This window comes from Tamandua tetradactyla, chromosome 7 (assembly GCF_023851605.1).
Source record: "Tamandua tetradactyla isolate mTamTet1 chromosome 7, mTamTet1.pri, whole genome shotgun sequence".
Lineage (NCBI taxonomy): Eukaryota > Metazoa > Chordata > Mammalia > Pilosa > Myrmecophagidae > Tamandua > Tamandua tetradactyla.
This window is the reverse complement of record NC_135333.1, coordinates 117,549,610-117,573,797: the sequence shown is the minus strand read 5'-3', so window position 1 is coordinate 117,573,797 and position 24,188 is coordinate 117,549,610. Positions and strand designations below refer to the sequence as shown.

At 35.4% G+C, this 24,188-nt stretch overlaps 2 pseudogenes; both read left to right on the top strand.

Annotated features, from left to right (window-relative positions):
• Positions 1-11,838: 11,838 nt before the first annotated feature.
• LOC143690021 (olfactory receptor 8S1-like) lies at positions 11,839-12,759 on the top strand (annotated as a pseudogene).
• Positions 12,760-19,187: 6,428 nt separating this feature from the next.
• LOC143690606 (signal recognition particle 9 kDa protein pseudogene) lies at positions 19,188-21,210 on the top strand (annotated as a pseudogene).
• The last annotated feature ends 2,978 nt before the right edge of the window (positions 21,211-24,188 follow it).

The window sequence follows — 24,188 nt, the reverse complement described above, 5'->3', positions numbered from 1 at the left end:
AAGCCACAAGTCATGATGAATTATTCTATTATAAGATATGAGGTAACTGACCTTTAAGGAGAATTTCTTGATTGCCCATGATGCCAGATGCCACAGGGAATATAGTGGCATTTACTTCTTGGAAATGCTTGTGAACAGGACAGAAAATGTTCTGTTTCTTAGGTAGGTTCAGGCTCAATCTTGTTCAGAGAAGGAGAAATGAATCAGATAACCCTCTTTTCAGGGGATCATTTTATTAAAATATTTGTTATTATTTATTATCTATGTGACTATCTATTGATACTAGTTGCCCATTATTCCCTCACTCTTCTTCCAAAAACTGTATTTCATATCCTTAGAAAAAAATGATTCTCTCAAATTCGTATGGTCATCAAGGGTAATGATCATGTAATCCAGGAAAGTGTAGCTGTTATGCATCTTTCTTCTGATAGTGCACTGGGGAAAGGGGAGAGACCATGATCCAAGCTAGGTAATCAGAATTTTTCTCCAGGAAATGTGAACATTGAGCATGAAAAAATAAAAAGAAAGAAAATATTTGGAAGAGAGTCAAGTGGATTGTACTGGCCTAAGGAGACTGTCTATGAAACCCTGTTCCCCCAGAAATTGTCCTTCCCAAAGTCATATATTTCAATTTCAATGGTAGAATAGCATATTTTTGTATTTCTTAATTCTTACCAAGAACTGTGGTAAGTACCTTTGGTAAGGAGGATGCCTGCTCACCACTCCAAAAATGGCCTCCTCTTAATCTGTGGAATCTGTGAATATGCCATGCTACATGGAAAAGGGAATAGTACAGATACAAAGTTAGAAACGTTAAAATAGGAAGATTATCTTGGATTATCGACGTAGACTCAAGCCAATCACTTAAAAGCAGAAAACATTCTCTAGTTTCTCTAGTTAAAGGCAGAAAAGATGAAGCAGAAGGGGAGGCCAGAGACGTTCTGAGCATGAGAAAGACTCACCCCACTACTGCTGGCCCTCAAGATGGGAGAGGCCATTAGACAGGGATTGTCAGTGGTTTCTAAAAACTGAAAATGACCTGTGTCCAACAGCCAGCAAGTAAACAGAGACCTGTCTTGCACCCCAGTGCAACTGAATTCTGCCAACAAGCCAAATGAGCCTGGAAGCAACCTCTTCCCCAGAGCCTCCCCATAAGGGCTGCTGACACTTGAATTCAGGCTTGTGAGACCCAGAACAGAGAAACTAGTTGACCTAAAAGCCTCTGAAATAAAAAAAAGTCTGTGTCATTTTAAGCCAATAAATTTGTGGTAAAATGATATAGCAGAAATAGAAAAACTAATAAGGTACTTTACTTTTATTATCCTATTTTATCATCTCAACATGTATAGTTTTACATTTAGTTTTCCTTTACTGGTGAAGAAATGAAAAATTGGATGTCTATATGCCTGTCTAGCAATTCACAGCAGGAAATGGTGGAGGTGGTATTTAACTCAAACAGTCTGAATCGAGAGTCCATGTTCTCAGTCATTGAACTGCCCCCTCCATTAAGTTATGAAGCTCTCACATTCTTTCCATCATTCATTATCTATCAGATTCAGTTGATTAAAACCAAAGTATGGCAACTGATAACAGAAATATGTTTCAGAGGTGAGTTGTGTACACCAGACCTTTTTCAAAATGTAAAGTGGAATTAGATACTTGGTTAAGATCTGGAAAGAGAAACCAATTAATATACTATCCTTCATCTTCAATTTTGTGAACTATCCTGGTTTTTATTTTTTTGTTCCAAAAATTCTTCTCCCCCTTTAACTAGTTTATCCATAGTCAGTTTCAGTTGCTTGCAAAGGAACTCAGTTAGGTTAGAAATTGAAGCTACAGAATGTTTTGTAAGCAACAACTCTCAGGGAAGTGAAGATATGTGGAACTGTTTATTGTAATAAGCTGGGAAAAGTGAAGTGAGTTGTCCTTTTTTATTACACATGATATTCAATTGCAACTCCCAAATTAAGACCCAGGGTTGCCTGAGACCATGAGCAGTGGACTTATCCATTGAATACTAGAAAGTTGTCAAAATTAAGAAAATCGAAGAGAATGAGGAATGCCAAGACTACAGATTCTTCTGGTATCAAGACAATAATCTCATTTCTTGACTTTTAACCTTAAGGTATAGGATGAATTTCAGGATCTTTCTCTCCCTATGCTGAAGGAATATCACTTTACAAGTTTAGAGCAGAAACTAAACAAAACTAAGGCACACATTGATTCAGTGACTTGCTGATTCATATCACTAGTTTAATTCATTATCCACTAGTTTAATTCACTATCACAACAGCTTGCTTAAGGGAGATTTGGGCATTGATCAGGGGATTATATGATCTAAACAACTGGAATAGTGGATCTGAGAGAATTTGGCAAACCTAGAAAACCATGAACCTTCAAGTTCTCTAAAACCACCATGCCTCCTTGGCCTCTGCATGCTGCATCTTCTTAATGGAAGAAAGCTAGTTAACAGCTCTCCTGTCCTAAATTCATCCATGTTACTCTGTGAAGATACAGGATTCAAAACCAGTGTGGCCTAGGGGGTGAAATCAGAATCAGAGAAGAAAAGGATTGTACTCAGAAGAAATGATAGGACTAGATTAATTTTGTCTCCAACAATCTAGGGAAGATTTCTGGGAATGGATTGTTTTTCTCAACTAGGTGAGGGGGTTTGATTTCTATTTAGCATTTTTATTTTTTATATCTATTTTACATTTCTTTTTTTATTTAAATAGACATCATTTTACATAAGTACCCAAATGGGATCACGTCATACAATCTCTTCCCTGGTGGTTTTATTTATTTTTTTTGTAGTTGGCTTATGCTTGCCACCCTTTCCACATCTTCTACTTATTTTTCTACTCAAAGTAACTGATGTTAACTATAGAGTATATATCATTCCTTAGCTTTTTACATATTCATATAATCATACCCAAACATCTGTGCACACACACACACACATATGTAAGAGCTCTTCCATCTGTTTTTTAAAACAATATAGATCATAGACATATTTTTGTTTGCTTTTCTCATGCATTAATAATGTGTAAAAATTACTCCAAGTCAAATGATGTAGTTCTAATTTTTATGGCTGCATAAAATGTGTCATAGTTTTTCAATTCATCACCTACTTTTGGGCATTCACTTTGCTTCCCTTTTTTAACCACAACAATCAATTCTGCAATATACAACTTTGAGTATAAAACATTAAATTTTAATGTTTTTATTTCTCTGGGACTGATTCTAAAAAGTAGAATTATGAGGAATATGTACATTATAAAATTTTAATTGACGTTGCCAAATTGTTTACCAGATATGCTGTACCACTTCAGGTCTCTACCAGCAAAGAGTGGCCTGTAATCCATATCCAGCCTGCAATTTGTTATTTTTATTTAGTGATATTTAATTTTTATTTTAATTTGCATTTCTCTGACCACTAGGAAAGCTTAACATCTTTTTCACATTTTTATTGACCATTTGGATTTTGATCTTTCGTGAAGCTCATATCTGAAGTCTTTTTTTGGCATGTTTTCTGTTTTTCTTATCAATGTGTTAGAATGCTTCATATATCACCTACATTGAACACTGTCTGTATTCTGTGCAGCAGATGTTTTTCAATTCTATTATTTTATCTTGTCTTTGTTTATGATATCTTTTCTATTCAAATGTTTTTAGTTTTTATATTATCATATATAATGTGCTTCCTTCAAATATTACATCACTGTACCTATCTATGTAAAGATTTACCTCATCTTTGATTTTAAATATACTCCTCAAGGTGTCCTTTATAGCCTTTTTTATTTTTTACATTTAAATCTGTAATCACTGGGAATTCATGTTCATACTTGGTGTGAGATAATGTGTAACTATATTATAATTGATAACAGCTTGTGACAATAATGTTTAACAATTAATCATTCTTTCCTATATGAATTAAAATAACACTTGAATCTTACATTAAAAACTGGGACTAATTAACTGGTTTTTAAATTTTTTATCAGAGTTGTTGTTCATCTTTTTATTAAAATATCAAATCAATTTTTTTGATACATGGTAAGGTAATACTCCTTCAATTCCCCCACTCCACTATTATTCCTTCCCATCCTTTTATATGAACTCCAATACACTTGATTCAACTTCAAAGAAAAACAGCTTTGAGGTTTACAGTTGAATACTGCATGAAATTTAAAAATTAATTTGAAGATAATAGATGTATTTACAAGTCTTCACAATAAGAATATTGTCACAATAACATGTCTTTCCAACACCTATAAAAATCACAGCAGCCTTTTTTGCAGGAATAGAAAGATTGATCCTCAAATTCATATGGAATCTCAAAGGGCCCTAACTAGCCAAATCAATATTGCAAAAGAAGAACAAAGTTGGAAGTCTCACAACTTTTTATTTCAAAATTACTACAAACTACAGTAAGCAAAGCAGTATGTTACTGGCCTAATGATAGGCATAACAGCCAATGGTATAGAGTTGGGAGTTCAAAAATCAACCCATATGTGTATGACTGACTGACTTTTTTTTGGCATGGGTAGGTTCTGGGAATCGAACCCAGGTCACCAGCATAGCAGGCAAGGATTCTGCCACTGAGCCACTGCTGCCCACCTCCAATCAACTTTTAACAAGGGTGCCAAGTACATTAATTAGGAAAAGAATGGGCTCTTCAACAAATGGAGCTAGGAAAACTGGATATCTACTTGCAAAAAAAAAATAATAAAGTTTGACCCCTACCTCATACCATAGACTAAAATTAACTGTAAATGGATCAAAGACCTAAAGATTTAGAGAGAAAACCAGTCTGAGAGGAAGATTATTTCTTCCTGTAAGAGATTCTTCCCACATAGGGAGAAATATTCATAATCATTGATTTGGTAGTGACTTCATAGATATGACACCAAAAACATGAGTAACAAAAGAGAAAATAGACAAAATGGGCCTGATCAAAATTTAAAACTTTGTATGTCAAAGGACATGATCAAAAAAGTGAAAAGTCAACAGAATGGGAGAAAATAATTACTAAGCATATATCTCCTAAGGTTTTAATATTCAGCATATATAAAGAACTGCTATAACTCAAGAATAAAAAAACAAAATTTGCCCAATTTAAAAACGGGCAAAGATTTAAATATATATTTCTCCACATAAAATATACAGGTGGTCAATAGGTACATGAATAGATGCTCATCATTACTGATCATCAGGGAAATGGAAATCAGAACCATGACATATTTCACACCTACTAGAATGGCTCTTATTAAAAGAACAGTAAATAATAAGTGCTGCTGGATGCAGAGAAATTAGAACCCTTAGTCACTGTTGGTTACTTTTGGTTAGCTTACCATATCTCTCTTTCCAATTAATTGAGCTAACTTGAGGCTATCTGAATCAACGGGCTTGAGTGAAAAAGCAACACTCAAAGTCTTGTCTTGTCTTCTCTTTTTTTTTTTTAATTAAAAGATTGTAGGTCTCAAAGCCTTGTCTTGCCAGTAGGTTTCTGGCTTTTGTGTGGAGGGAATTTAGTTTTATTTCCTATTATGGCTGTTACATCAAAGCCAGTGCTTATCAGTTCCACCAGTTCCGAATAGAGAAGAAATCAACATTTCACTCCTGCAAGACTCTAAATGACAGAAAGCGACTTGGTAAAGCCATATTTCCTTCCATTTTTTGTGTGTGGGCAGAATTCTCTCTCACAGGATTTTGCAGAAGTTGATGGAAGGCAGTCAAAGCACAGTAACAACCTATTCTTTTTTCCCTACCATTCACTCTAATATTATGTCATCAATAAGCATGTGGTCTGCGTGTCAAGGTACCTTAAAAACCTGATCAAATAATCCATTATTAACTGGCATTTTGCGCTTTCTAGCCTGCTGTTTCCACCAAACCTCTGACACACTTTAAAGGTTTTGTTATATGAAGCACTCTACTCACTGGAATCAAATTCTATGCCCCTTAAGATAAAATTTATTTGAAAGTAATTGACGCCAGGTGATAATAGACTCAACAACATAGAATTTTATTTTCTTTTTATGTAAAAGTCTGGAGACAACAATCCAAGGTTGGTATGATGGATTGGTTGCCAAAGTCTTCAGCATCCCAGCAACTTCTATAACTGTACCTATATGCAAGGTCTCATTCCCAAAGTCATATAATGGACAATAAGTTATATACACAGTTACAGTGAATGAGAAGGAGAAAGGGTAAGAAAGAAGTAAAGGGTAAGAGCTATCACTCTTTCAAGGATGGCTCCTTGAAACTTCCAAATTATATCTCATTAATCTGAATGCAGTCACATGGCCAAACACAACTACAAGAAATACTAGATGCAGTTATTATATTAGAAATTTTAAAATAGTAATTTTTTATTGTGTTATTCCTTATGCATGAGTTACCTGATTTCTTTCATCACCCTGAAGTACAGTTCATATTAGAACTAGAAAGCAAAATAAATAATTTCCTTTGTCAATTTTTAGTACAATCTCCACTAGTATCCAGTGAACTTTTATCTTATGCCCTTTTATTGACTGATTGATTAAATTATTGATAATGCATTTAGTCCATTTCAATCATAGTTTTTTTTTTTTTATTAAAATATCCTATGCTTGGCCTGTGGGCTGGTTCCTGTGTCTGTATGAGGCTTTAATGGCTGTAATGGCTTCCTTACTACCTGGTACAAAATAAGTCCCAGATTTACCATGTAGATTTTCTACTCAAGATCTGGAATCAGCCCTTTCTTTAAGAAATCCTGACTCCTTTAATAGGATTTGGAAACCAAAATCAGGGTTCTATAGGTGGCCATTACTGCTTTACTAATACTTTAAGTCCTCTTCCATGGATAGGGTCTTTTAAAGTGGAAAAAGAAAAGTAGCAAATTTATAGTTATTTCTAACTCAAATTTAAAACTGTAAAATTTTACTTCTTTGATATTAGTTATGTTACTTTGCTATTATGCTGTGAAATATACATTCCTAACAATATTATCATGATATTTATACTTTAAATATATACGAGCTTCAAAAAACAATAACTATTATTACTAATAATTAGAACAATAGGACTACTGAATGAATTATCTCTTACTGAATCAGCCTAGTCAAAATCCTATACTCTAACATCAGTTCCAGAATTATTTTCTATGGTAGCTATATCACTATCTCAAGATACAGATGGGTTTATTTGTTTGATTTTTGTTTTTAATTTTAATTTAGTTAATTTTTCTTTTTTTTAATTTTTAAAACTTTGAGAGTCAATAAGATATAAAAAGCACATTCAAAACAGTATCACTTTCATCCCTTCTACCATATTTGTATTTCCCTCCCTCTATAGGTAATCATTTTTCTTAGTTTTTGTTTTATTCTTTCATTGTTTCTGTTCTGAAAATCAAACACACGCATGCACACATACCTGTGCACATAAATTATACACACACACACACATATATATATATATTTGATACTCAGAAGGCACCATACTATATACACCACCCTACTTTTGCTTTCTTGAATTCTTTATGGCCTGTAAGTTCCTAAGGGAAAACTGTGGCTTCTTTCATAAGCTCCAAATTCCCTTCTCCCACCCTGCCTCTCCTTTGTTCCCAGCAGACCAGCAGAAAAGCTCAAGTAGGAGTTGAAGTGGATTGCTTCATTTCACAAGTTACAAAGGTCATACATGAGAAAATCCCTTGTGGCTTTTTAAAAGTTCAAGCTTCTTAGCAAATGAGTCTAAAATTTTGCTTCAGGCTGTAGGTCCTAGGAATAGAGTGTTGAGCCAGTCCCCTGGGCTTTCTAGTTCAGCCTAAACTAGAACAAAATCCTTTGTTCAGATGATACTGCCAGAAAAATATTTACAGTCACAGAGAAACCTGTATGAACCAATGACTGTGTATGAACCTACTGACACACATATCAAGCCTGAGACAGATGACAGAAATTTCTCAAAAGTGACCAGTTAAGAACTTGACCTTTTCGAGATATGTCTGCTTTCTTTCAAAGCCATAATGGAGTAAGAGCACAAATAAAGTTCTGAAGACTTTCTCAGCAGATCAAGTGCTTTGTTAAGAACCTGAGATCTGTATTTCTATTTTTTTTTTCTCACCCAGCCTCCTACAGGGAAAACATCTCTTCACAGAGATGGGAAGTTGAGGTACATTTTGTTTTAATGAAAATCACTTGATCGCTGATGTTTTCACCCACTGACTCAAAGCTCAAGGATATTTCTCTACCAAAAGAAGCCAAGAGCAAGATTTCCTACTGAACAGTTTTGTCCCTCCCAACCTACTCCTGGGGTGCTTCCTCTTCCCTGCACTCCCTCCCTCCCTTCTTGGCTTTCTAAGACTTTGTTTCCCTTTGAAGTCTCTCACTTCATCGCTGTTCCTAGTTGTAGAGACAGCATTTCCACAAAACAGCCTTATATTATCTCTTCCCTAATATGCTCTGGTCTGTTCTTCTGAAACACCTCTTCCCTTCCTGCATTGCATTAGCAATTACAGAGATCAGAAATCCAGTTTCAAGCTCTGTATGTATAATATATCTAAGTAAATCCTTTCAATCTTGTAGGATAGGCATATTCCCCTCAAAGTTTATTCAATTTACAGATGGGAAAAATACAATCAAATGGTCAAAGGATATTGCAAAAGTCAAATGGCTAATAAGTGACATAATTGGGAAATATCACATATATCTCTGTCTCTGATATTGCAGGATGTTGGCTACATTCAAATGCATTTCATCTTGAAAAAGCTGAGTCCACTACCCAAGAGCAGCCCAGGCAGGGATACAGTAAACTGATGACACTGAGGGCAGATTTTTCTCTCTTCAAGACTTAAAATCTCTCTTCATCAACTATAGTCTCAGGAGCTTCAGAGAATTGCTTTATCTGCTATTAAAATCATCTTCAGGTACCTAGTTCTTGAGCATGTGGGGCAGGATCAAGGTCTATTCTGGGCTAAATTAAATAATAGATGATACTTATCTGTGGTGCCTTCATATCTCTGGCTTTAGTATTTTTTTTTTTCTTCATACCAGGTCCCTCTTCATAAACGCAGGGATTTAAGCTCCTTTGTGATCAAGCCTGAGTTTCTAAACTATTAAAACTCTGGAACACTTTCTCCTTCTGCTTCCCAATCATTCAATACACTTAATCGTGTCCTCTGCCAATACTTTCTGACTAGCAATAAGAAATAAAGTCATATTTCATTCTGTAATGAATGGTTCTTGGCTGTTCTTTCTTTGGACAGGATCCAATTAACCCTCTCCTACTAATGATGTTACTATCTGGCAACTAACATCTGTGTTATGCTTCCTGAGGCTGTTGGAATTTTATGTTCACAAACCACAGAAGAAAGGAATCACCAATTGTGATGCTTTAGGCACCAGTCACTGTTAAAAGGTATGTTTTAATTTTACTTATTGGCTTATTTTGAGGGAATTCTTTGACATTCTACAAAGACCTTGAAAAGAAACCCAATGCATCATTTCTATGGAAGTCAAGCCCCTGACTTTTCCTGTATTTTATGTATGCAAATACACTTTGCAAGCTTATCCTATCTTTCACTTTGTTGCAAAGATATATTTCCACAATATGCAGACTCTTTGGAACTAATAAGTAGGGATAGATTTGGAGGTGGGATATAGGAAAGGGGCTTTTCTTTGTACTACCGTGAAAATATATGACAGGGGAACAGTAGCCCATTCCTAACCCTCAATGATGTAGGCATCCTGTCTGATATAAAGAATTTCACTATTTAAGTCCTTACCGGCTGCTTTAACCATATCCTCTGTAGATCATGTGGTGATCTGAGCATTAGGAGTCCAAGTGGACCCTGTGCTCAGATGTAAACTAATGAGTCAAATGGGGAAAGTTTAGCCATTATATTCATAATCCATTCCTCAAATAATTGGAAATAAATATGCAGATATTTGAAAAATAACATGCATAATTCATAATTTGATAGCATATAATTCATTACAAATATTGCCAGTAGAGCTCTTCCCAATTGTCCCCTAATACAGGATTCTCAACACTAACCACACAAGCTGAATAATTTTGTCTGGATATCAATAAACTGAAATTGAATCTGAAAGTTATTCAGGCAGGTAATTGGACTTAGTCACCCCAGAACTTGGTTAACAGTCAAGGAGAGAGAAACCCTAACTCCCTTTGATCATCTGAACGAACTTGTCGTGAGTCAGAATAGGAAAGGCCAGGGCAGGCCAGACTTGGACATTACAGAATAGTTATCCTAGTCTGAAGTGACAAGTCATGGTGTCAGAGCAAAGTCCATTATGGGCAAGTTTTGGAGGGTGAGAATGTGTAGGATGGGTTGGCATATGGACTCCAAAAGCTGGCTGAAATATTGAAGAAGCTCTCTGATGGATTTAGGCTGAGCATGGAGCATGTGCTCAGATATTGTCCTGTTACAAGGGAATAGCTTCTCCGACCAAAGGAAGCTAAGTGTTTCCTATAGTGGTATACTTGATTATCACTCAGCTGATTATCTTGGATTAAATTTTTTCATTTAATTTCACTTACGTTTTAAACTAATAAATCCCCAAATAAAGGAAATAGAGTAAAATAAAAAACACACACAGAGAAAAATATCCTAACTACCCCAACTCAGCACCTCAGTCCTTCTCCTACCCTATGCCAGTGACTGAATCTTCCATGCCATCTTAGCCACCTTCTCTCACAATAACAACTGTCACTTTTGTCATCATTGATACTTATAACACACCTACAAAATCAGAATTTCAAACACCCCTCTACCTAACCACCTAGTCCTAAAATTATAACATACTTGCTCTGGTGTTCCTAAACAACAAATGCCTCAAATCAAACCAATGAGTTTACTACTTATTCCCTACCCATGATCTCCTGCATGTCCCACTGAATTCCTCTCACAGCTGTGTTTCTATGATTCATCCTGATAAACATTCCCTTTCCAAGTATACTTTACTTCCTTACTCCTGTTTTTCTTTGTCACTGCGTATACCTGGCAAACAAACAAACAAAAAACAGTTAAAACCATGTCTGATCCACAGCATAAGCAGCTATATGTTACTGAAGACAATTGCATATCTGTTAAAACTAGCACCAGTGTCCAAAATGGGAAAACATACTACCAGTTAATCCTACCTTCTTTCCTTAGTAAATTAATCTTCCACTGGCTGTACCTGGGTCATCAACATTTCTCACCACCACCTGACTGAAAATGTATCACACACATACATGGATAGAGAAAGGGAGCATGTGCGGGAGAGGGACTCTGTTTATGATCTCACTTCACATTGCATCAAACACTTTGCAGCAATCAGAATATGAATATCTCATATTCCAACTATAAAATATAGGAACTCGCTGCCTCTGTCCCCACTATCTTTATCTTCCCTCCTATTTATAACAGATAAAGATTCCCTTTTCCTAAGGACAAAACTTCACCTATGCTCTGGATCCCATTCCAAGGTCTGCATTTCTGCTATTAACTCCTTTCTCTTATGCATCAACAAATTCTCTCTCTATTTTCATTGAGTATACAAGATGTTTTTATATTAATACCCATATTAAAAATAAAAGAAACCCCCATAGACATAAGATGACCCACAAAATTATATAAGGGGTTGATAGAAGAGTAGTGGACTGCTGTCCAAAAAATCATCAAGCCTATCATGATGATTTGGGAGTTATCTTAGGAATGTCTGAGCATGGTAAAATATACATCAGTAAATTGAGGTAAGTGTGTAAGACAGCTAAGGCACTAGGTACATGGGAGGCACAAAAGGAGAAGTGATGTCTCTTCCTTGGATTCCCAGGATAAAGCTTCTTTTTATCACTATGGGAAATCATAGCAGGTTCAGTGAGTTCATCCTCCTCGGGCTGTTTGCCAACCCCCAAATGTAGGCTCTGCCCTTTGTGCTGCTCCTGGTGATTGACCTCTTGACTTTAATGGGGAACCTGGTGATCAGGACCGATTCTCACCTCCACACATCCACATCCATGTACTTCTTTTTGGGACAATTGTCCTTCCTGGACCTCTGCCACTCCTCTGTCACAGCTCCCAAACTGCTGGAGAATCTACTTTCTAAAAACAAAGCCATCTTTGTAGAGAGCTGTCTGGCTCAGGCCTTCTTTGTGTTTGCCACGGGGGGCACTGAGGCCTGTCTGCTGGCGGTGATAGCCTATGACCGCTATGTAGCCGTCAGCTCCCCTCTGCTCTACGGCCAGCTGATGAGTAATCAGCTCTGTGTCAGGCTGGTGTGGGGCTCCTGGGGCCTGGCCTTTATTGATGCACTCATCAATATTCTCCCAGCTGTCAATTTAGACTTTTGTGAGGACCAAACCACCCCTTACTTCAGCTGTGAGCTCTCTTCTCTCTTCCCTCTCTCTTGCTCTGATACCTCTCCCAACTTTATGCTGCTCAGCTCCTCTGTCTTGCATTTCTTTGGAACTTTCATTTTGATCTTCTTCTCTTATACCCATATTGTCTCCACCATCCTGAGCATCAGCTCCACCTCAGGCAGAAGCAAGGCCTTCTCCACCTGCTCCTCCCACCTCACAACTGTGATCTTGTTCTACAGCTCAGGTTTCATCAGCTATCTTTTGCTAGCCTCCAGTTCCTTCCTGGAGATGATTTTCCCCTTACAGTACAGTGTGATCATGCCCATGCTGAATCCTCTGATCTACGGCCTGCAGAACAAGGAGGTCAAAGCAGCTATGAGAAGAATGTTAAGAAAATATGTTCAGTCTTTCACATAGTGGACCAGAGAAACAGGATCATGGAAAGCTAAACTGTTCCACAACAAGATATCTGGTAACTGAAAATTAAGGAGAATTTTCTGATTATCCATCATGCCAACTATTAAAAGATTACATATGGGGACTGTGGTAGTTAGATTCAGTTGTCATCTTGGCCAGGTGAAGGTGCCTAGTTCTGTTGCTGTGGACATGAGCCAATGGTACATGAACCTCACCTGTTGTTTATTACATCTGCAGTCGGCTAGAAGGCGTGCCTGCTACAATGAATGATGTTTGAGTTAATTGGCTGGTGCCTAAATGAGAGAGCTCAACGTAGCACAGCCCAAGCAGCTCAGCATTCCTCATCTCCGCACTTGCAGCTCAGCCCAGGTCTTTGGAGATACAGAAAGGAATCACCTCGGGGAAAGTTGTTGAAACCCAAAGGCCTGGAGAGAAGAACAGCAGAGACCATCCTGTGCCTTCCCACATAAGAAAGAACCTCAGTAGAAAGTTAGCTGCCTCCTCTGAAGAATTAACAAAATAAATCCCCTTTTATTAAAAGCCAATCCATCTGTGATGTGTTGCATTCCGGCAGCTAGCAAACTAGAACAGATTTGGTACCAGAGAGTGGGGTGCTGCTGCAGTTTGCAAATACCAGATATGTTGGAATGGTGTTTTGGATGGCTAAGGGGAAGATTTTGGAGGAACTCTGAAGAGAATGAAGGAGAAGTCCTGGAGTGCTTGAAGAGACTGTTGGTGTAAATGGAACCACTGCCAATCTGGACAAAGGAGGACAAAAAAGGGAGAGATTGGAGTTTACAGAGTAAGAACCATGGAAGCTGGGGTCTGAAGCCAAGAAACCTCAGCCAGGAGAGTGGACCCACCCATATACATGGAGAGGGTGAGTTTACCCTGATGGGTGAGGATGAGTCTCCCACCTTGTTGCAGTGGAAGAGTCGTGCGGCCTCAGGCCTTGGAGAAGATAGAACACACTCCTTGGGGGACTAGGGAGAGCCTGGCTGCCACCAAATGAAGGGGTTGAGCATGTGCCCCAGAAATGGCACATATAATGAAGTCCATATGAACTCCATACATTGAATACTGGAAGTCCTGAAACTTCCATGATTGATAAGATCTATCTTTGTGCTGGGAGTATAAGATATTGTGACTCCATATATAGAGAACACAGACGCATCATTTGAGACCCTCTTAGATCTTGCCTATGCCTCCCTGTGTTTTGTATGCTTTTATAACAATGAAGCTATAATTTTGTTATAACAAATTGTCAAACTTGAGGCAGTGGAAGTAACCCTTTGTAGCAAGTTGGTGAGAAGTATGATAGCCTATATTCCTGAAATTGCAAGAGGTGCCTTCAGAGTAATCTTATAAGGAGATGTCCTTTCCCCATAGAGTCTGCCTACTTTAGGGTAGTTAGAGCAGAATTAGATTGGATTGAATTACTGCTGTATTTGCACTTGATGTCAGAAGCTGTCATGATCAGGTTCATGTGTCAGTTTGGCCAGATGGTGGTACCTGTTTGTCTGGTTGGGCAAGTGCTGGCTGGTCTTGTTATGAAGATATTTAATAAAATTAAATCATGATCACATCAGCTACATCCACAGCTGATTCCAATTGTTATGAAGATATTTAATAAAATTAAATCATGATCACATCAGCTATATCCACAGCTGATTCCAATTGTAATCAGCCAAGGGGAGTGTCTTCTTTAATGAGTCATGCTTAATCTAATCACTAAAGGATTTTTAAGGAGGATTCAGAAGAGACTGTCTCTCTTCCTATCATTTATTCTTTTCTTCTGCTGTTCACAGAACAATCGTACATGAAATATAGGTTCCCTTTTACCACCCTACTATTAACACCTTGCATTGGTTGTTTCTCTTTTTGTTGTTTAGATGTAAGATTTCTTTATAGATTGTGAATATTTAAACTTATTGGATATGTGGTTTCCAAGTATTTTTCTGACATTCTGTAGGTTGCCTTTTTACTTTCATGACAAAATCCTTTCACGTACAAAAATTTTAAAATTTGATTAGGCCCAATTTATATATGTTTTCTTACACTACCTGTGTTTTTAGTATGAAATCAAAGAAACTGCTGCCTAACATGATGTTCTAAAGATGATTCCCTGTGTTTCTTCTAGGAGTTGTATTGTCATGGATTTTATTTAGATCTTTGCTCCATTTTGATATAATTCTTGTAAATGGTGTGAGGTAGGGGGACTTATATTCATTCTTTTACATATGAGTGTTCAGTTTTCTGACACCATTTTCAGCAGAGACTATTCCTTACCAACTGAATGAATCTGTCAAAAATCAATAGGTCATAGACATGAGAGTTTATTTCTGTGCTTTCAATTCACTTGCGTTGGTTTAGACCTCTGTCCTGGTGTCAGTATCATGCTGTTTTCACTACAATAGCTTTGTAACAAGTTTTAAAATCAGAAATGTGAATATTCCTACTTTATTCATTTTCAATATGGTGTGGATATTTGGGTTCTCCTACCTTTCCATTTAAATTGACGGTTGGTTTTACCATTTCTGCCAAGAAAGCTTTTGGAATATTGATTGGAATTTCAATACATCTATAAATTGCTTTCTGTAGAATTGATATCTTATCAACATTCAGTTTTCCAATCCATGAATCCAGAAGGTCTTGCCATTTATTTAGGTCTTTGAGTCAACGTTTTGTAGTATTCAGAGTATATTTTCTTTGCAACCTGATTATATTTATTCATAGATATTTGATTTTATAGTTACTCATGTAAATATAATTTTTTCTTTATTATATATACTTCATATTGCTCATTTCCAGTGTATAAAAACAATACTGAGTTTTGCTTCTTGATTTTGTACCCCACTAATTTGCTGAATTAATTTATTAGGTCTTATACTTTTCTTGTGGATTTTTCAGGATTTTCAGTATTTAGATTCATGTCATCTGCAAATATTGAAAATTTTTACTTCTTCCTCTTCAATGTGGATGCTTTTCATTTCTTCTTCTTATCTAAGTTCTCCAGCTAGAACTTCCAGTAAAATGTTGAGTAACAGTGGTGACAGTGAGCAATATATTCCCCTTATTGTGTTGAAAAAGTCCCCTTCTATTTCTATTTTTCTAAGTATTTTCATAGAGAATTTATTAATTTGGTAATTAGGATCATACGAAGATGTGAAACTTATATTCCTATGGCTATTGCCTGTTGAAGTCCCAATTTTTTCAAACTATGAATTCTCATGAACAGAAGCAAAATTTTTTATTAATTCTCCCAGTTTGTTTCCATAATTCATATCTTTAGATAATTGTGTGATAATTAAATTGACAAATAAATTACACTGTGTATTAGCAACCACCAAGTGATGAGCATTATAAAATATTATCTCAAAAAATCCTGAAACCAATTCCATAATAGAACAATACTCTCACTATCTCCTTTTAGCAAAGTAGGAAATAAGTACTGAAATGATTAATTAGTTTGGCTATTACAGCACTCTTAAGTAGTATGGATCTGGGATTGGAAATAGCAATTTGAAGGAGGCTTTTTAATGTTCTTTTTGAAAATAGCAGTCATCTGGTGGTACATGTTTGTTCTAAATTTTCAAATACTTAAGAGATTATGTGAAAGTGAACAAATAATATGATGGAAAGATTAGGGAAGAAGGTCAATTTCGCAAGGTAAGAGGAAATTTCTTTTGGATTTTATCTGCTGATCAGATAACCAGACATGAACCTGGCACAAAAAAATTTAACAAGAAAATTAATATCTTTTTCTGCCAAAAAAGAAAAAAATGAATGTTAGATATTCTTTTCAAAATTTAAAATACTTGAGTTTCAATAAGTTCAGTTTAAAACTATTGTAGAAGTTATTAAAGTATGCTAACTTGCTAACTGATTAATGCAAAAAATTATGGCATGCTAATTTTCATTAAGAATGTATTAGAGTCAAATATTCATTCATGTATTCTCTGAATGAAATATTCACTCTGAAAGAATGAAACATTCATTCATGCATCTCTGTCAGAAAAATAGAATCCACGCAGCCAAAGATTTTCTTGTATGCAAATAACACACAAATACATTACAGGAGAATAGAGAAACAAAGAGAAGGAGAAAATGGCGTGGAATGATACAACTTACATGAACAGTAGTAATGAATTTCAAGCATGAATAGAATCCATATCCTTAATAAATATAAGACATGTCAGAATTTCTAATTTTTTATTCTCAAAGTTTTGTGATTACATTATTCATTACATTTCTTTTGAAATGTATTGGCACTCTTTTAGTATAAAATCATATTATCATTATTTTAATATTTGGACAATCAGTGGTTTTGCTCTAATTTCATTTCTGTTATTAATAAGTTGGCCTTCTCTTTTTTCTTTTCCCTTAATCATTCTTCCTAAATTAGAATAAAATTTATGAGTCTTTGTAAAAATTCCTCTAAAGCCTTGTTCATGTGACTCTGTACAACCAGAAGAAAAAAAATGAGACTTGTGGGAAGATGGTGAAGTAGAAAGCTCTAGGAATCATTCTCTCCATCAAAACAACTAAACTGAACTGGCAGGAAGTGTTGAATCAAGTCTTTTGAAACCCTAGAGTACTGTGAAGTATTGTTCAGCATCCAGGGAAGAGGAGGAGGAATAAGCTGGTAAATTGTGGACTCTATCAGTGAATTTCATCCTCCATGCAGCAACTACAGTTTCCCATCCTGCAACCCCACGGCAGGCAGTAGTGGATACTGCCACTGAGGCTTCTGGTGTATCTTGTTTATGCCAGGGTGGGCTATCCTGTCAGGACCCAATTCTCCAAAATTTGTGGCTATGTGGCCTGATGGCTGATCACTGCTTTTGGTTAGTGACTTCAGATTGTTGGGGATCAGCTCTGTTGGAGGTCATTTTTAAAAGCTCCTCAGGCAAAACTGACAGAGTAGTCTGAGACAGTCTTTCTTTAAAAATAAAAATTGATCTTTTTCTTTCCATTTCTTGTTTGAGAGTGAAAAAAGTTGGAAAGGTAACAAATAGATAGCTCCAGACCTTCTGTGTGTTTCTTGCTTAACTGCTGTAGCTTGAACTTCTAGCACAATGTGGATATTAATCAGGACAATGGGCATCCTTGTCTTGTTCCAGATCTTAGAAGGAAAGCATTCAATCTTTCATCATTGAATACAGTATTTGCTGTGGTTTTTTCTATATGCCGTTTATCATGTTGAGGAAAATTTTCTTCTATTCTTAACTTTCCAAGTGTTCTTGTTAAGAAAGGAGTGTCTGGCAAACATACTAATGGTACTTACTTGTGGAAGAGTCCTTACCTATGGAATACTTTTAGCAGAATTTAAAATTGCTGTAACAATTCTGTCTAGAATTGCTTCTAGTAAACTCATCTGGAATTATGAATTTATGAGACAATATTCCCTGAAATTTCATGTAACCAATGTAATTTTTAGATTATAAAATGAAGACATTTCATTATCAAAATGGCTTCATTTTATGAAAGTAATGTGCTCACTTACAGATGCTAGGGCTAACGTGCACCATAACATGTCAGGTATAAACTGAACCATGGACTAGGCCATCTTGGACTTCTTGCTTCCTTGTACATCATAATGTTTGTGTCCTAAACTTCTTAGTAAAGTTTGATTATTGGTAGGATTTTCATTCCTGAGTTTGACAACCCCTATTTTGTGTTATTTCAATTTAGAGGATTTTGTTCACCCTAAAGGTTTCTGATTTGTTATAAAAAGTATATTGTAAATATATTGAAATAAATTGTTCTGTAAAATATCATAGAATGCAGAATCTTCTTATGAAACATTAAATTTAATTTGAATGAAATTGAAAAACATGGAAGACATTTGCTATAAAGGAAACAAAAAGTTGTCACAATAGAATTAAAAATGAAATTATATCAATTATATAACAAGTTAAATGAATTGATGACACTTCTTCAACATCGTTTTCTGATGTTTGATCCATTTTAATAATCTACACTGTGATTTTATTGGCTATATATGTTTGTAAACTTACTCATCTAATATAACTAATATCCATATGAAATAGATGATTCATGTTTTTAAACGAGAAAACCAAAACTGAGAATGTTAAATGACTTGTCCAACACCACTCATTATGTTATGTAATAGTCTAAGGGAAATCTATAATCAAATTTTTCATAAGCAAATTTAAAACCATAGTTGGCACACCTTTAATAGTATCTTCACAGAAAAAAATGCAAAAAACCCATTAAAATTGTATTATAGAAATAGTCCTGAGACATGATTCTGTGGTGATGTTACCATGGTGGTCTAGGTCATAGGGTCCAGTGACGCGGTCTTCTGTCTATCAAGTCCTGACAGTTCTTACAAATTTTGGAATCCAATAACATTGTAATTCTTAAGGGTGGCAGCCATTCATTATTTCATGTGAAGAATTAGAATGCCCATAGATGTGAAAAATGCTACTTCTGTTGGCAAGATGTTCAAGTATTGGGATATGTCATTTCCTGATCAACTAAAGAGGTTGCAAGCTGCTAACAAAATTGCTCGTGTTAAAACTGCAACAATTGACTTTAGGCATTCAATATACACATTCAAAAATTGGTAATTTCTATAAACTAGTAAAAAGCATTCTGAAGAGGAGATCTCGAAAGAAATTTGTGTTACAAGAGCATCTAAAAGAATCAAATATCTAGCAATAAATTTGACCAAGGATGTGAAGACTCTCTACATGGAAATCTATAAATCTTTGCTATAAGACATCAAAGAAGATCTAAATAAATGGAAGGACATTACATGCTTATGGATTGGAAGACTAAATTTTGTTAAGGTGTCAATTCTACCCAAGATGATTTATGGGTTCTATGCAATTCCAATTAAATACATGTAGCCTACTTTGTAAAATGGAAATGCCAATTATCAAATTTATAGGAAGATTAAGCAGCCCTGAATAGCTAAAACCTTATGAAAAAGTAAAGCAAAGTTGGAGGAGTTATTTATTACAAAGCTACAATGGCCAAAATAGCATAGTACTGATACAAGAATAGACATATAGACCAATGACACTGAATTGAGAGTTCAGAAATAGACCATCAAATCTATATCCTATTGATTTGACTAGGTTACCAAGTCCACTCAATTGAGAAAGAATAGTCTCTTCAACAGATGGTGCTGGGACAACTTCATATCCATAAGAAAGAAAAAAAAAAAAAAAGAAGATCCTTATTTCACATCCTATACAAAAACTAAAGCAAAATGGATCAAAGATCTAAATATAAGAACTAGGATAACAAAGCTCCTAGAAGAAAAAAAGGGAAACATCTTTGAGATCTTCTGTTAGGCAATGGTTTCTTATACTTTAAACCCAAAGCACAAACAACAAAAGAAAAAACGGATAAATAGACATTTTCAAAATTAAAAGCTATGTAGCAAAGGATTCATCACAAAAGTTAAAAGACAACCTATTCAATGGGACAAAATATGTGGAAATCATATATTGATATGGGTTTCATATCCAGAATATATAAAGAAATCTTATGACTCAGCAGTAAAATCAAACAACAAAATGTAAAAACCGGCAAAGGTGTGAAGAGACATTTTTCCAAAAGGATAAACAAATAGATGAAAAGCACATAAAAAGATTCTCAACATCATTAGCTATTAGAAAAATGCAAATTGAAAACACAAGATACTATTGGACACATACTAGAATAGCTACTATTGAATTAACAGAAGATTACAGGTGTTAGAGAGGATGTAGAGAAATATGAACACTCATTCAGTACTAGTGAGACTGTAAAATGGTGCAGCCTCTGTGGAAGACAGCTTGGCAATTCCTCAGGGAGCTAAACATAAAATAACCATATGATCCATCAATTCTACTTCTAGGTATATACCCAAAATAATTGAAAGCAGAGACACAAAGAAGCATTTAATTGCACAACAATATTAATAGAAGCATTATTCACAATTGCCAAAAGATGGAGGCAGCCCACGTGTCCATCAACTGAAGAATGTATAAACAAAATCTGGTATATACATACCAGGCAATACATATTAAAACGAAATGAAGGACTCCTGAGTCTGGTGGCTGCAGTGGGTGGGTAGGTGTGCCCGGTGGCGCCGCCTTAGGTCCGCAGCCTTGCCTCCCTGGCTTTGCCTCTCTTTTCTCCTCCCTTTCCACCCTGAGCCCACCTTGCCGCAATACCAAACCTGGGAGGAGATCAGCCGCGCGACTGAGAGGCTTTACCTTGCAGACCCTATGAAGGCATGTGTGGTTCTCAAATATAGGCATTCTGATGGGAGTCTGTGTATTAAAGTAACAGATGATTTAGTTTGTTTGATATATAGAACAGATCAAGCTCAAGATGTAAAGAAGATTGAGAAATTCCAGCCAACTGATGCGACTTATGGTAGCCAAGGAATCCCGCAGCGTTGCCATGGAAACCGATGGAATGTTTTGAAGTGAAGACTGTCATGTTCTTTGAAAGTAAATAAATATCTTTGGAATTTGAAGAAGTGTTGGGATGGAAAATACTTTATGTAACTAAATGGGTTATTCAAAAACCAAGAGACCATTTTTTGTGCTTTGTTTTTAACGTTTGCTTTAGAGAGCTAGGAATGTAAATTAGTTAATTTAGTCAGTTAGAAAGCCTCTATTTATTTTTGGAAATTGAACATGAAATGCATCTATCTTAGAAACTTTTTGCAGATTATTTGATGTTAGGCAAAATATATAATTATTTCTTTGGTAAATTTGTATCCACAATTTGAAAAAGATACCAATAGGAAAGAGCCAATCTTCCTTCAATTTTGTTCTTCTGTCTTTAAAAGAAAATTAAGGGCGGGTCAAGGTGACTCAGCAGGCAAGAATGTTCGCCTGCCATGCCAGAGGACCCGGGTTCGATTCCCAGTGCCTGCCCATGTTAAAAAAAAAAAGAAAGAAAGAAAGGAAATTAGGTGTAACCATTTTACTGGACCGATAATTCTTTTGGAGCATAAAAATTTCTGCTGTTGATGACCAGTAAATATTTAATATGGTAACTGGAATTAACTATGCATAATAGTACACCTATTTAGGTATAGTAGAGTAGTCTCAATTATATCTAAAGGATATTAGAATTACAAGTATTTCTTTACCTTAAACTTGCCAGATGGAAACTATATTTTTGAATGTAAGGTATTTAGTTCACCGAGTTGTAATTTATTTGAATCCAGTTTTCAGTGATCAAAACTAACTGCAGTTACTTTGAACACATGAACTGAACGATGGTCACTAATGACTAAAATCACCCTGTTACAAAAATATTTACTACATATATCCTATCTGTAATTTCTCAGCAAGGCGAAGGATTATTTGACCTGTTAAATTTTGCATACCTCTGTGATAGCCCTGCCCATTTTCTCCTTACTTGACCACGGTGCTAAACATGACTGTCAAAACTGCCATGTTTTCCATTAAGCCAGAAATATGATATTAGTTGATATTTGTCTTGTATTTGTCACCTGAGTTTTACCACCAAAATGTAATTTTCACATGTTGAAATGTGCAGAGTAAAATAAAGGTACTATGGTTTAAAATCTTTTTTATTAGAAATCTGTCATTTTGAGTAGTATTTTAGCATAGAAATTTCCACTGGCCATTATGAATTTTGTAATGTTTCGAAGAGGTCAGCAAATAAAATATTACAGAAAAAAAAATGAAGCTTGAGTACATACAACAACATGGATGAAACTTGAAGACATTACATTGAGTGAAATAAGCCAAAAACTAAAGGACAACTATTACATGATCTCACCGATACGAAACAACTAGAATAAGCAAACTCATCGAGTTAGAATCTGGAATACAGATTACCAGGGGTTGGGTTGAGGGTAGTGTATGGGAGTTAATGTTTAATTTGTACAGAATTCTTATTTGGGTTGGTTATAAAGTGTCAGAAATGGATGGTGGAGATGGTTGCACAACACTGTAAGTATAGCAAACAGGTTTGAATGATATATGTGAATGTTAAAAGGGGAAATTTTCAGTCATATGAATGCTATTAAAATAAAAATGTAAAGATAAAACAGGACTGTACAACATAGTGAACCCCATTGTAAATAATAGGTGACAGTTGATAGTACATTTATTAAAATGTTCTTTTGTGAATTATAACAAATATACCACGTTAATGTAAGGTATTAATCTTAGGGTGATGTTTTGGTATAATGGGAAAAATATATACCCTAATACAAACTATCAACCACAGTTAATTGTGCATTTATAATATTCTTTCAGCAATTGAAACCAAGATACCACATTAATGTGTATTAATAACAGAGGAATGGGATATATGAGAATGCTGTATTTTTTACATGATTGTTCTATAAACCTACATCTCTAATTGAAATTTTTTAATTAAAAAAGATATCAGTGTCTCCTATTGGACTAATGGAAACTAAGATTCCTAAGCTTAAATTTTGAAGAATGGGAAATAGTATTATGGCCTAATATATGGGTACTTCTAAAACAAAATGTCATGGAAATACTATGCATTTTTATGTAAACCTTTTCCATTATATGTAACTGTGTAAAACTCTGGTAACAACAGAAATTGCTTTCAGAGTCCCTTAATGGACTGTGGATTAACATTAGAAAATTTTGACTATCCTGTTTAGCTCTTTGTCCTTTGAAATTTTCTTAACCTCCCTAAACTCTCTCTCTCTCTCTTTTTCTTTTTGCATAGGCAGGCACCGGGAATCAAACATGGGTTTCCTGCATGGCAGGCGAGAATTCTGCCACTGAGCCACACTCACACCCTCCCTGAACTCTCTTTTGAACCTATGCATAATGCTAATTATAACGTTTATATCACACTATTGTTGCAAGAAATAACTTATTTGTATAAAACAGTGTTGTCTGGAATTTAATGAGTGTTCAACAAAATATAGGGCAGAAATTCAGATGGCATTTCAGAATAAAGCATTTGAGCATTTCAGGTGGAATTTTCTCAAAAACAAAATTGTATACAAATTTAAGACAGTGTTAGTGCTAAAGAACATGTTAAAACAAAACAAAACAAAATCAGCAATATAAAACTGTCTGGGGATTCAGAACTAAGATCAATGGTCATGGTTCATATATATATATATATATATTTATATATATTTATGAGGCGATGTGGCATGGCGAATGTGAAGTACCATACAGAACAGATGATAAAACTTTAATTCTGCCTGGGAGTGAGAAGGATTAGGGCAAGTTTTCATTTATATAGGCTAGACTCTTCCTTAGATATATAGAGCATGATCTAGGACAAATGACTTGTAGATAACAAACATTCAAAAATACATAATGAAACCATTTCAGAAAAGTTCAGTGATAACATAACGGTTTTATTTGAGGAGAATGTTTTTAGCCTACTTATTCTGATTGGTGCATAACAGAATGAAACCTACT